Genomic DNA, 11,491 nt, shown 5'->3' with positions numbered 1-11,491 from the left:
AGTAGGTCAGGTGAATATTATTATCAGCAGCTACACTGATATAATAAAAATTTTCAATCATGCTATATTTCTTAAATACATTTGGAATAACCCTATATTTTAAGTATAAAGTATAATTTAGGGTATACAGATAGCACCACATACCAACATTCTCACACAAGTGATGTTCATTTTTGGCACATACCTCATTTTTATCTAACTTTCACATCATGTAACTTCATCAAGAGGCTGGACAAGATTTGAATTTTAAAAACATGATAAATTAGAATCAGGTAAAGTTAAAAATAAAGAAAGCAGTTGCCTTATTGTAATGTTTACTCTTTCATGTCTCAACAGAACTGATCTTCAACCAATATGGCTGCCAAGCTACCGAGTCGTTTAAGATGGCAGCATTGTCTGGTAGTTCTAAAGGTAATAAAGTATTTTCTTTTACCCGACAGGTTTGATTTTGTGCCAACACAGTGCAAAGTAATAGCCAACCTTTAGCTAAAGAACTGGCATGTTCATTTAAATTTTCTGCTGTTTATAGGATAACCAGTGGCGAAGCGTGACATCTTTACGTAGTCTTCGCAAGATTTGCCAAACGTCAGGTTTGATTTTTTAACCGAGAGGGGGGGATAATATTTCTCTGGGATAAACGCAAAGGTCACTGCCAATTCAATGTAAACGCTCACACCACAGACCTTACGACTACAAAAGACATAATTCTATCCCATACGATGAGAATTATGAAATATGATTGAAACTGAAATGGAAACACCTCAATTGTCAGGTTTAAAGGTAAGAATATTTATGATCCGCCTCCAGTTGTTGATTTTATAAAGTAAAGCAGATTTCTTATCGTTCGCAGTGGTGTGCCCACGATTTTTGAAAGGGGGGGAGAGGGGTACGTGTACTTTTAAGTAGTCATTCCTCATTTTGCCATCGTTTCCTGTCTTTGGCGATTTTCTTTTTCTTTTTTTTTTTTAGAATATTGAGCCTAAGCAGGGATTATGACCCTCACCAACCCCTCCTTGAGCATGTCACTGGACTCGTGGAAGAATCTTGACTCCAGAGAAACCCTGCCGTGACTGTAAATATGGGGATGGGGGCTGAAAAAATGGCCTGTTATGATGACCCAGACCTTCAAGAGCAGTGGCGTGCCATAACATTTTCCGTTGGGGAAGCAGATGCCGAAAAATTAAGAAAACCAAGAATGCATTGCATCTTCATGGTACGTTATAATGAAAAATTAGCACTCTACCTGATACAGTTTCCATACCGTCTCTAAGGGAAAGATGAATGTCCTGGCGCAGTTGTTCATTTTTTCGAATTTCAGTTGGTCTGTTGTCAAACGTATTTAATGCAACAGACGATCGCAGATGATTGAAACAGTTTTCAAGATTTTCACATATTGCAATATTCACAAATCCACTTTGACTCCACGTAGTTCTTTCCGTAGTAAATAGGAAACAATGCCAACACTAAAGTTTTTGAAGCAAACAAATAGAAATTCACCCACCTGATAAACCATAACTTTTCACCTTGCAAAGTGCTTGAAAAAAGTGTGACCGCGGCCAGCGAGCTTTACCAACTCTATTTGGCAGATGTGTCCATGGACATGTTAGCTGTCTTAATAGAGCAAACGCTCGGAAACGTTTATCTTCACATAGAATATGTCATGTGTATGTCAGCAATCATATTTTGGTGTTTCTCCTGTGTTTTGAAACTTTATATTAATTTATGAATATAAATTTTAACTAGCTTGGTGGTTATGCTACATCGCTGACAGTATACAGTACACTTGGACACTTAATCGTGCAGTTCGAAACACTGAGGACATCAGCAGACGGAACCGATGCCACTCTCGGCTTTCTTCCAGCCATTACGGGTTGGAAAACAAAGTTTGTCTCCACACAACGTATCCTCCCATTGGATCCTTCAAGGTCGCCGGGGTATTTTTCGGGCAACAAATGGCATTGCAGGCTACAGGATGGCCAGGGTGATACTACGCAGATGTTTTGTCAACATGTGTTTATGGCCCCATATCGGAAAAGGACGAACCTTGGAGGCTTGCAGGTAGATATTCTGTTGAAGCAACCCGGAAGAAATAATGAGAAACCAAAAGTTAAATAATTAATTTGTAACAGTTATGCTGTGTGCCACCACTGCTGGCCTTGCTGTACCAGAGTGCACGCGCATGTTCAAGAGTGGGGGAAAGGAGAGCTCTATGGACCTTGTAGAGTGTCCGCCTGTTCGGAAGTGTTCGGCTGTTCTTGGCACCAGCTGAAACCAGAGGGATTCGAACCATTTCTGCGATGAGCTGAAGCTTCTAACACCATTGCCTTCAATTGGAAACTTGGCAGGAGGGTTCGGCACGAGGGTTAGTACTGGGCCCTCATTTCGATGCGCTAAGATTAGCGAATCTCTTGCGTATTTGGAGCTGTTTCATACTGTCGCTTGGCTTATTTCGCACAAATATGTGAATATTCTCTAAAATATTTAAAATGCAATATTTTTATTATTTTGCTTGGTCATCGCCGCATCTCCCGATGACCAGACATTTCGCCTCCGAGGATAAATAATATAGGACAAGCATTTCTTCCTTGTTTTGTGTTCCTTGAGGTTGTTTAGCTTGTACCATGATCCCATAAATATGTTGTTCTACATATCCATTGACTCTGCATTATACACATACAGGGTGCAGGAACATCTTTAAAGGACAGGCAAGGGGTACTGGCCCCCTTCAAACTCCCACGTTTCTCCCCAAATACTTTGTCTCATAGGAAAATGTCATTTAATGTTATAAAAATTCTCAAAATTACTTATCTAGAAAACTTTGTATGTAGATCACAATTGGTTTCATCCTTTTAGCTATTGCACTTGTAGGCAGGGTTGTTAGTCCAGGAAATAAATTCTAATGGGTTCTGCTACAGGACTGGAATCTTTTTTTCTAGCACAATTTAAACTCTGTACAAGTTGCATATTGTTTTATTGAAAAAAAAAGGTTCCTGGACCGTATTTAAATTTATTTGGAAAAAAAAAGGTTCATGGACCATATTTAAATTTATTTGGAAAAAGGTTCCTGGACCGTATTTAAATTTATTTGGAAAAAAAGGTTCATGGACCGTATTTAAATTCAGCTGGATAAAAGGTTCCTGGCCTGTATTTAAATTCAACCAGAAAATTTTTTCTGGAACATATTTAAATTCAGCCAGAAAAAGGTTCCTGGACCATACTTAAATTTGACTGGAAAAAAGGTTCCTGGATAGAATTGAAATACTTTAAATATAAAAAGGTTATTTATGGTCTATAACCCCCTTACATTTGCTGATTTTCTCTCTAGGATAGAAATTAAATTTATTTACTATTCCTGGATCTCCAATAACCCTGAGATTGTTAAAGATCCAGGAACCCATGCATTCCGTACCAGGACGTGAACCTTTTATCTCGAACAATTTAAATTCGATCCAAGTTGCATATTGTTTCATTTCAATATGGTACATGGAACCTATTTAAACTTATCCGGAAAAAAAGGTTCCTGGACTGTATTTAAATTGATCCAGAAAAAACGATTCCTGGACCATATCTAAATTCAGCCAGAAAGAGATTCCTAGACTGTATTTAAATTCAGCTGGAAAAAAGTTCCTGGATCATATTTAAATCCATCTGGAAGAAAAGGTTCCTGGACCGTAATTAAATTCAGCTAGAAAAAAAGCTTCCTAGACTGTATTTAAATTCAGTCTGGAAAAAGGTTCCTGGACCGAATGGAAATACTAAAAGGTTCTTTACAGTCAAGAACCCATTTACACTTGCAGATTTTCTCTACAGAATTGAATTTATTTAAAATTACTGGACCTTTTAAAACCCTGCTTTTAGGGATACACACACACACACAATTTGCTCCCCTCCACCCAACACATCAGCTTAGCTCTGTACCTGATACAGTGGAATGCAGATTAAAATATTTCCTGCATTATACATTCAATCTTCATGGATCAAATAAATCAAAATTTTATAAATGTTCCCCAGATTTTACATTCTCTTTATTTTAAGTTTATCCAGCTTGGTCATCTCAAGAATGAATATTGAGGTTCCACTGAATGCTCTTTTTCTTCTTAATATTGCCCTGGGTTGGTTCAAAACTTTATACCACTTGCCATGAAATTGTACAATATTTCATATCTTAGAATGTAACAAACTAATTAAGCATTTATTTAAGTATTATTTGTTCCATGACCAAATTACCTAGGAACGGAGATGATGGATTTTCCATAGACAGTCCTGATTCTTGTTTTAGACCTTTTGTTTAGATTGGTGGTATTCCACGGTTAGTCAGAGTTTAATTGATTGATTGATTTGGATTTTACTTTGCTTTTCTCTCACTTTTGGCTAATCACAAAGATGAGGATGAATGATGATATGATGAAGGGGCACTAACAAAGAACACTCATGCTCAGGTTGGGATTCAAAGCTTGGACCCCTGGTCTAGTAGCATGCTGTGCTAACCACTCTGCCACAAGAGTCAGCAAGTCAGTTTTATTCCACAAATTACTTTTCATGTATAAAAGTTCCATTCTTGCTCTGTGCATAAGTGTTTCTACTTCTTCACATGCAATTTCTATTGGCATAGATGGAAAGAAATCCTTAACATCTAAGATATCTAATTTGATTTTATCTATTCCGTACATTATCTCCAATATTTCTGTGTGTTCATAGCAGTAATTTTGGTGGAATGTCAGGATTCCATTCATTTCTAATAGCACATCTAGTATGTTTGAACGCTGCTATTGTACATAAAGGTATTTATGGATTATGTAATGTTTGCTATCAAAATATAAATAGAATCTGATGACCAGAAATAGTTAGGTGTTCTTCTTCTTCTTTATTCAACATCCATGCATTACCTATTACTTTTTAATTTAATAGGTGGTTTTCTTTTTATTTTTGTACAGATTACTGTATATTTGCCAACTTTCTGTGTAAGGCTAATCAAGACTGGACATTTTAAAGTGTAGTCTAAACCACTGTGCACCCAAAAAGTATCAAACCCAAGACCCATTGATTAAAAGGTGATGATGTCATCAGGAAGGTCCCAGAATAGCCATTTTATTGCTTTTGTCTCCTTTGGTAGCCTCATACTAATTTCCTTTTTTGTTACTTTTACTTCCTGGGTACCTTTAAACCCTTCCTGTTTATTCCTTTTTAATTTAAATGTTTGTTAATCTTCTTCATCTTCATAAGACACTAAAACTTCATACACTTGAAAGATTTGGCCTTCTCAACAATTTCTCTCGATTTTTTCTGTCCTGGATGCACTTCCTTAATTTGTTGATCTTCATCTCTTTCAGATCTTTAATAACATCATCTATCTATCTATCTGTTTTTGGTCTGCCTCTTGCTCTTGTTCCTACTGGGTTCCATCTGTATAGCCCTTTAACTAGCCTTTCCTCTGGCATTCTATGAACATGACCAAGCCCATCTTAGTCTTTGAGATTTGATCAAGTTTAATATGGTGTTATTTTGAATTATTCTATTTATTTCATTATTATTTCAGATTCTCCAAGTACCATCATCATCTTTAATTGGACCATAGATTTTTCTTCCTCCAACTCGCCACTGACCTTCGACTATAGGCATCTGTTCAGAATTCTTAGAAGAATTTTCGCCAAGTGAGATATCAAGCTGATTGTCCTGTACTCAGAACATTTTCTGGCATTGCTTTTCTCGTGCAGAGGTACCAAAACAGTCTCCGTGAAATCTTGTGGCCAAGTTTGGTTTCAGGAAAGGAAGAGGTACAAGGGATGCAATTGGTTTACTGAGGACCATTGGGGAAAGATATTTAGAGAAAGGAAAGGAGGTGTTTGTAGTATTTGTAGACCTGGAGAAAGCCTTTGATAGAGTGAATTGGGTTAAACTTTTAGAAATTCTGAAGAAAATTGGTGTAGAGTGGAAAGAGAGAAGACTTCTAAGCAACTTATACATGAATCAATGAGTTAAAGCGAGAACAGGAGGATAAATGACAGAAGGCTGTGAAATTGGAAGAGGAGTACAACAAGGATGTTGCCTATCGCCTACTTTGTTTAATATCTATTTAGAAGATATAGTGAAAAATTGTTTCCAGGGCACAGGAAGTGTCAAATTGGGAAGAAGAAAAATAAACTGCATAAGATTTGCTGATGACATGGCATTATTCGCTGAGGATGAAATAACCATAAATAGTATGTTAGAAGAGTTAAACAGCAGCTGTGAGAAGTATGGGATGAAGAAGAATGTAAACAAGACAAAGGCAATGGTTATAGGATGGAAACCAAGGAATATTAATGTCAGAGCAAACAGTGAAATAAACCATCAAGTGGATAGCTTCAAGTACCTCGGATGCACTATAAGCAGTGACATGAGCTGCAAACAAGAAGTGAAAATGAGAATCGCAATAGCAAAAGAAGCTTTCAATAGAAGAAAAAATGTTTTTTTGTGGACCCATGGACATAGGTCTAAGGAAGAGATTAGTGAAATGTTTTGTGTGGAGTGTAGCACTATATGGTGCAGAAACCTGGATGTTGACAAGAAATGAAGAGAAACGACTAGAAGCTTTTGAAATGTGGACATGGCGAAAAATGGAGCGTGTAAAATGGACGGACAAGGTAAGAAACGAAGTCGTACTAAAAAGAGTTGGTGAAAGAAGATCTATACTGGAGACCATCAAGAAGAGCAAAAGAAACTGGTTAGGACACTGTGTAAGAAGGAACTGCCTGCTAAGGGATGCCTTGGAGGGAATGGTTGAAGGAGGAAAAGTCCGTGGAAGAAAGACATATCAGCTTATGGATGATATTAAATTAACTGGGTTGTATGCTATTACGAAGCGTAAGGCAGAGAATAGGGAAAGCTGGAGATTGCAGTGAAAAACCTGCCAATTAGGCAGAAAACAATGAATGAATGATTTTTCTTATTACTTTTCTTTCAAATACTGATAATTTATGTTTGCAGGAGTCTTTGTGTTCATGTTTCACATGCATGTGTAACTATAGGTCTTATTAAGGTATAATAAAACCTCAGTTTGGCACTCTTTGATATTTGTTTACTTTTGAATAGCTCCAAATTGGCATAAAAAACTTTGTTTCCGGATACAATTCTCTTCGATTTCTTCTTCTATTGTATCATCTCCATTCACTATTGATCCTAGGTATTTGAAGGATCTTGTATGTTCTATATGATCATCTATTGTCAGGTCTTTCATTCCACCTTTACCTCTCACACATCTTAGGTATTTTGATTTTTGTGCATTTCTTACAAGGCCAATTTGCTTGGATTGATGTGTTGAGCTGTTGAAATATTTCAATTAAAGATTTTTTTAGATCTTGCTGAGAGTACTAAGTCATCTGCATAAGTGATGCATTGTTTTAGCCTCAGATATATTGCCTCTTAGATCAAAGTGTTTTTTTTTTTTGTTTTTTTTTTAATAATTGAGTCTATGATTATACTATATAATGTTGCCAATAGAGGGTTGCCTTGTTTCACTCCTAGTTCTACTTTAATTCTTTCATTAAGTCCATTGTTTATTTTGACTCTTGCTTTGTTGTTATTTAGGGTCAATGCTATTAGTCTTTATTAGTTTGTATGGTTCGTATAATTTCAGGGAGTTTATGGCCTTGCTTCTGTAGACTAAATCAAATGAATGACAGTAATCAATATGTTGGCATTTCTCAAAAAAATTCTTACTATGAATATGTTATCTACAGTTGATCTATTTGGCTAGAATCCCATTTGGTGTTCTCCTAGTTTGCTTTCAATAATCTCTGTTAAACTCTTCATTAACAATATGGTAAATATTTTGTACCCTATGTTTAACAGTGTTATTGGTCTATAGTTGTCACAGTTTAGTCTGTCACCTTTTTTGTATATTGGGCACACAAATCCTTCGTTCCACTCCATTGGGATTTGCTCTTCTCCCCGTATGATTAGTATCAGTTTATGCAATTTCGGTTGTAATGTCCTATCTCCATTCCTGATTAGTTCTGGTGGTATATTATCTGCTCCTGCAGCTTTATTTGCTTTTAGATTTTGTATTACTGGGCATATTTCATTCCAGGTCGGGGGTTGTAACAGTTGTTCATCACTTTTTTTCATCCATTGGTAGTTGCATATTCACCATTTTTCTTATTATATATGCTGCTAAAGTATTCTTTCCATCTATTCAGGACTTGCTCTTTCTGTGTAAGGAGGTTTCCTTTAGCATCCTTACATAATGAGGGTAAGAATGCATGATGCTCCTTAAATTCCTTTACCTCTTTAAAAAACTTTTGTGTTTCGTTTTTCTTATGACTCGTCTCTATCTGCCTAATTTTATCATTCAGCCATTTCTTCGTTTTAACTTTCATTAATTTATTTGCTTCCTTCCTCATGTATTATATTTCTCTACGTTTATTCGTGTCTTTATTTGCATTACTTTTTTTCTTGCTTTATCTTTTCTTCTATGATCCTCCTGCAATCCACATCCCGCTTCATTCGGCATCCATCAATCTGACCGGCTTTACTTTGTTGAGTGTCTTTAGCAGTCATACTTTTTACAGTGCTAGGGTGCCAACCTCATGCCCAACCCCTTTACCTTGGAAGACCTGGAATTTTTTTTCAGTGTTATCTCGTTTAGAGGGATCGGCTTCACCATGCCTGGGAGTTCCCTCTTCCCCATGGTTTTCTGTCAGGGTTTTCCTTCCCTTAGCCTGTGAGGATACCTCCTCACCACAAGGTAGTGGGTTCCCTCTTCCGCCATATGCATCGTACTGAAGGTGTCCTTCTCCACTGCATCTGCCGTTGAGGTCTTCGCCGTAACCCTGCCTAGGGGCCCTTACAAGGTACTAGCATCCGGAGCCAGATGGACCACTGTTTTTAGAGGTGTTACTCGTCTGGGTTCTCCGCCTCCGCTGAGATGACCATCCATCTTTTTCCTCCTTTGGAGCCGAACTAGCTCGGGACCCCGTGGTCGCCACTCCACGTACTTACTAACAGTAAGTCCCCTGTGGGGATGTTTGTTAATCTGACTATCTAAACTGACATTTCCTTTTCCGTGTAATCTTTGATGTAGCAATTGTACTCAGATGATAGGTTAATATGGAGTAAGAAGAAAAAAAAGAACACTTAACCATTCATGATCATCAGATTCCATTTAAATTTTGATAGTCAAAACTACATAAAGCAGGCCACAAACAAAGGCATGTCAGTCATGAATCCAGTTCAGGAAAAACAGATGATAACAAATACATACAAGAAGTGCTTGTCTTAAACTACTTGCTAGCTAGTTCAGAAACAGTTGCCATCCAATCATGGAAAAGTAAATAACATTACAAGGCACCTGCTTTCTTGCTTTTTAACTTTACCTGACTTCACCTTTAAACCTTTTATAGGACGAAAGACAAAACTGTACCAGATTCCTACCAATAGAAGAGGTGACAGTATGGAGCTGTGTCAGCAAAAACCAACCACATTGTCAAACTGGCCACTGCCGGTGCCAAAGCTGATGGCTAGCATGTTGAAACAGCCAATGGCCTCATTATGTTATGGCTTTTTATCTGTTGGTGATGCTGTGTGGTTCAAAATTGAATATGCGTGCAACATGGAAAGCTAGTTTGCTGTTGTCTTAGTGTTTGTAGTGCTTCTAGGAAATTTTCTGCATGGAAGAGCATTATGTTCAGACATGGGGGGAGATGGTGGTGAACGTGCAAAAGCAGATAGAAAAAGCACCATGTGAAGAATTCTTGCAATGTGGAAAGCACACCAGAGCTTTCATGTTTGCTCCTGCCGTGAGTGTTACAGCAACTACACTACACTGTATGAACTGATGGAAAGCTGGTACAGTTAGGACCTTTGCCCTACAATCTCAAAATCTTGTACAGCCTCCTGACAAAGTCTCATCATGTAGCAAAAGCTAGAGCAATATAGAAATATGTGCCAAAATTGACCATTACTTGGGTATGCAGTATGGTAACTAAGATTACTTTATCAAGCACTTACAATGCACAAGTCCAATGCTTCTAACATTGTGCATATTGCTGTTAATGTGCACGTATGTAAATCTTTATTTAAAATATCAGCTAAACAGTCAAGAAAGATAATAATGTATGACATTATACAAAATCACAAATATTTAACACAAGAGCAATACAATATACCCATATAAACTTAGGAATTAAGTGGAAAACAAACTGCAAAAATAAAAACAAAAACATCTCATCCATTACTTTTCACTATAATACCAAATTGTCTGCCATGGTAATGTTACAACCAATGTTTACTATCATTTTCAAGTTAACCAACATGCAAGTGTTGCTGCTTTATCCGATGGCTGAAATCATAACAAAACATAATGAAATATATGAGGAGGGCAAAAAGGTTCATATATTATAATTTTACTGAATACAACTATTAAAAACAAGAGCTATTTCAATAGTACAATAGTATTATTTGCAATACACTTGTAATAGTGGAAACTGAAAGTAATAAAGAATGATAAAGTATTCCATTCATATTCTTATCAGAAATCCTCAATAGAATTGTCTTCTATGTTATTGACTGCTCTCCTGTGCAACCCTATCTGCATCCCATTGAAAAAACAAATGGCAAAATCTCCAGACTGCAAAAACCAACCAGCAGGTAACCAGACGTCACACTACCAATAGACTGCTTAAGTAGGAGGAAGAATGAACCCTCCACCTGTAGAATGTGCATGCTAAAATCTACATCCAATACCTATCCGAAGACAATGCAAGCAATGAACCTTCACAATCACAGTGGAATCTTGATTAAATAAAAAAATTTTAAAAAAAAAACACCTTAAAATGTGGAAATATGCAAATCTGGGAAAATTACATATGTGCTATTTTTTCTTCAACCTCCAATGGCATCGCCAAGTGGCCCATGAAGCGCTAGTAAGCAGGGCATCATGCAGCATGATTAGCGTCTCCCCACTCCACTACCACCACCACTGCCAAGGCCAAAGCTTCAGTTGAAGCTGAGCGACGGACACATACAGCTACAATCGACTCTCCCGCCATGTGTGAGGTGTGTAGTGTGATACGATTTCTCCAGGCAGAGGTGCACAATGAATGCAGCTGCATACACAGAGCCATCCAGAACAAACAGAGAGGCATGCTGTCTTCAGGCATTGTCTTGCATCATGTTGCTGCATCAACCCAAGACCTTCTTCAACGATTCCAGTGGGAAGTGTTTCATCACCATCCCTACACCCCAGACCTGGTATCGAGTGACTTACACCTTTTGCCGGCGATTAAGAAGTGGTTGGGAGGAGCTTCAGGACACCGTGCATACCTGGCTCAACAGATAGGCGGCACATTTTTTTGCAGAGGGTACTGGAAAGCTAGTGCATCAATACGATAAATGTGTGAATCTTCTTGGGGATTATGTTGAAAAGTAGATTATACATGTACGTAACTTTTGTCAATAAACCCATTTTGCTATTCACTGTGGTTTTGATTTCACGCCCTATCGGAGGTTGAAA

Source organism: Lepisma saccharinum, chromosome 14 (assembly GCF_977018435.1).
Source record: "Lepisma saccharinum chromosome 14, izLepSacc3.1, whole genome shotgun sequence".
Taxonomy (NCBI): Eukaryota; Metazoa; Arthropoda; class Insecta; order Zygentoma; family Lepismatidae; genus Lepisma; species Lepisma saccharinum.
The sequence above is the reverse complement of the archived record's forward strand: the minus strand, read 5'-3'. Positions refer to the sequence as shown.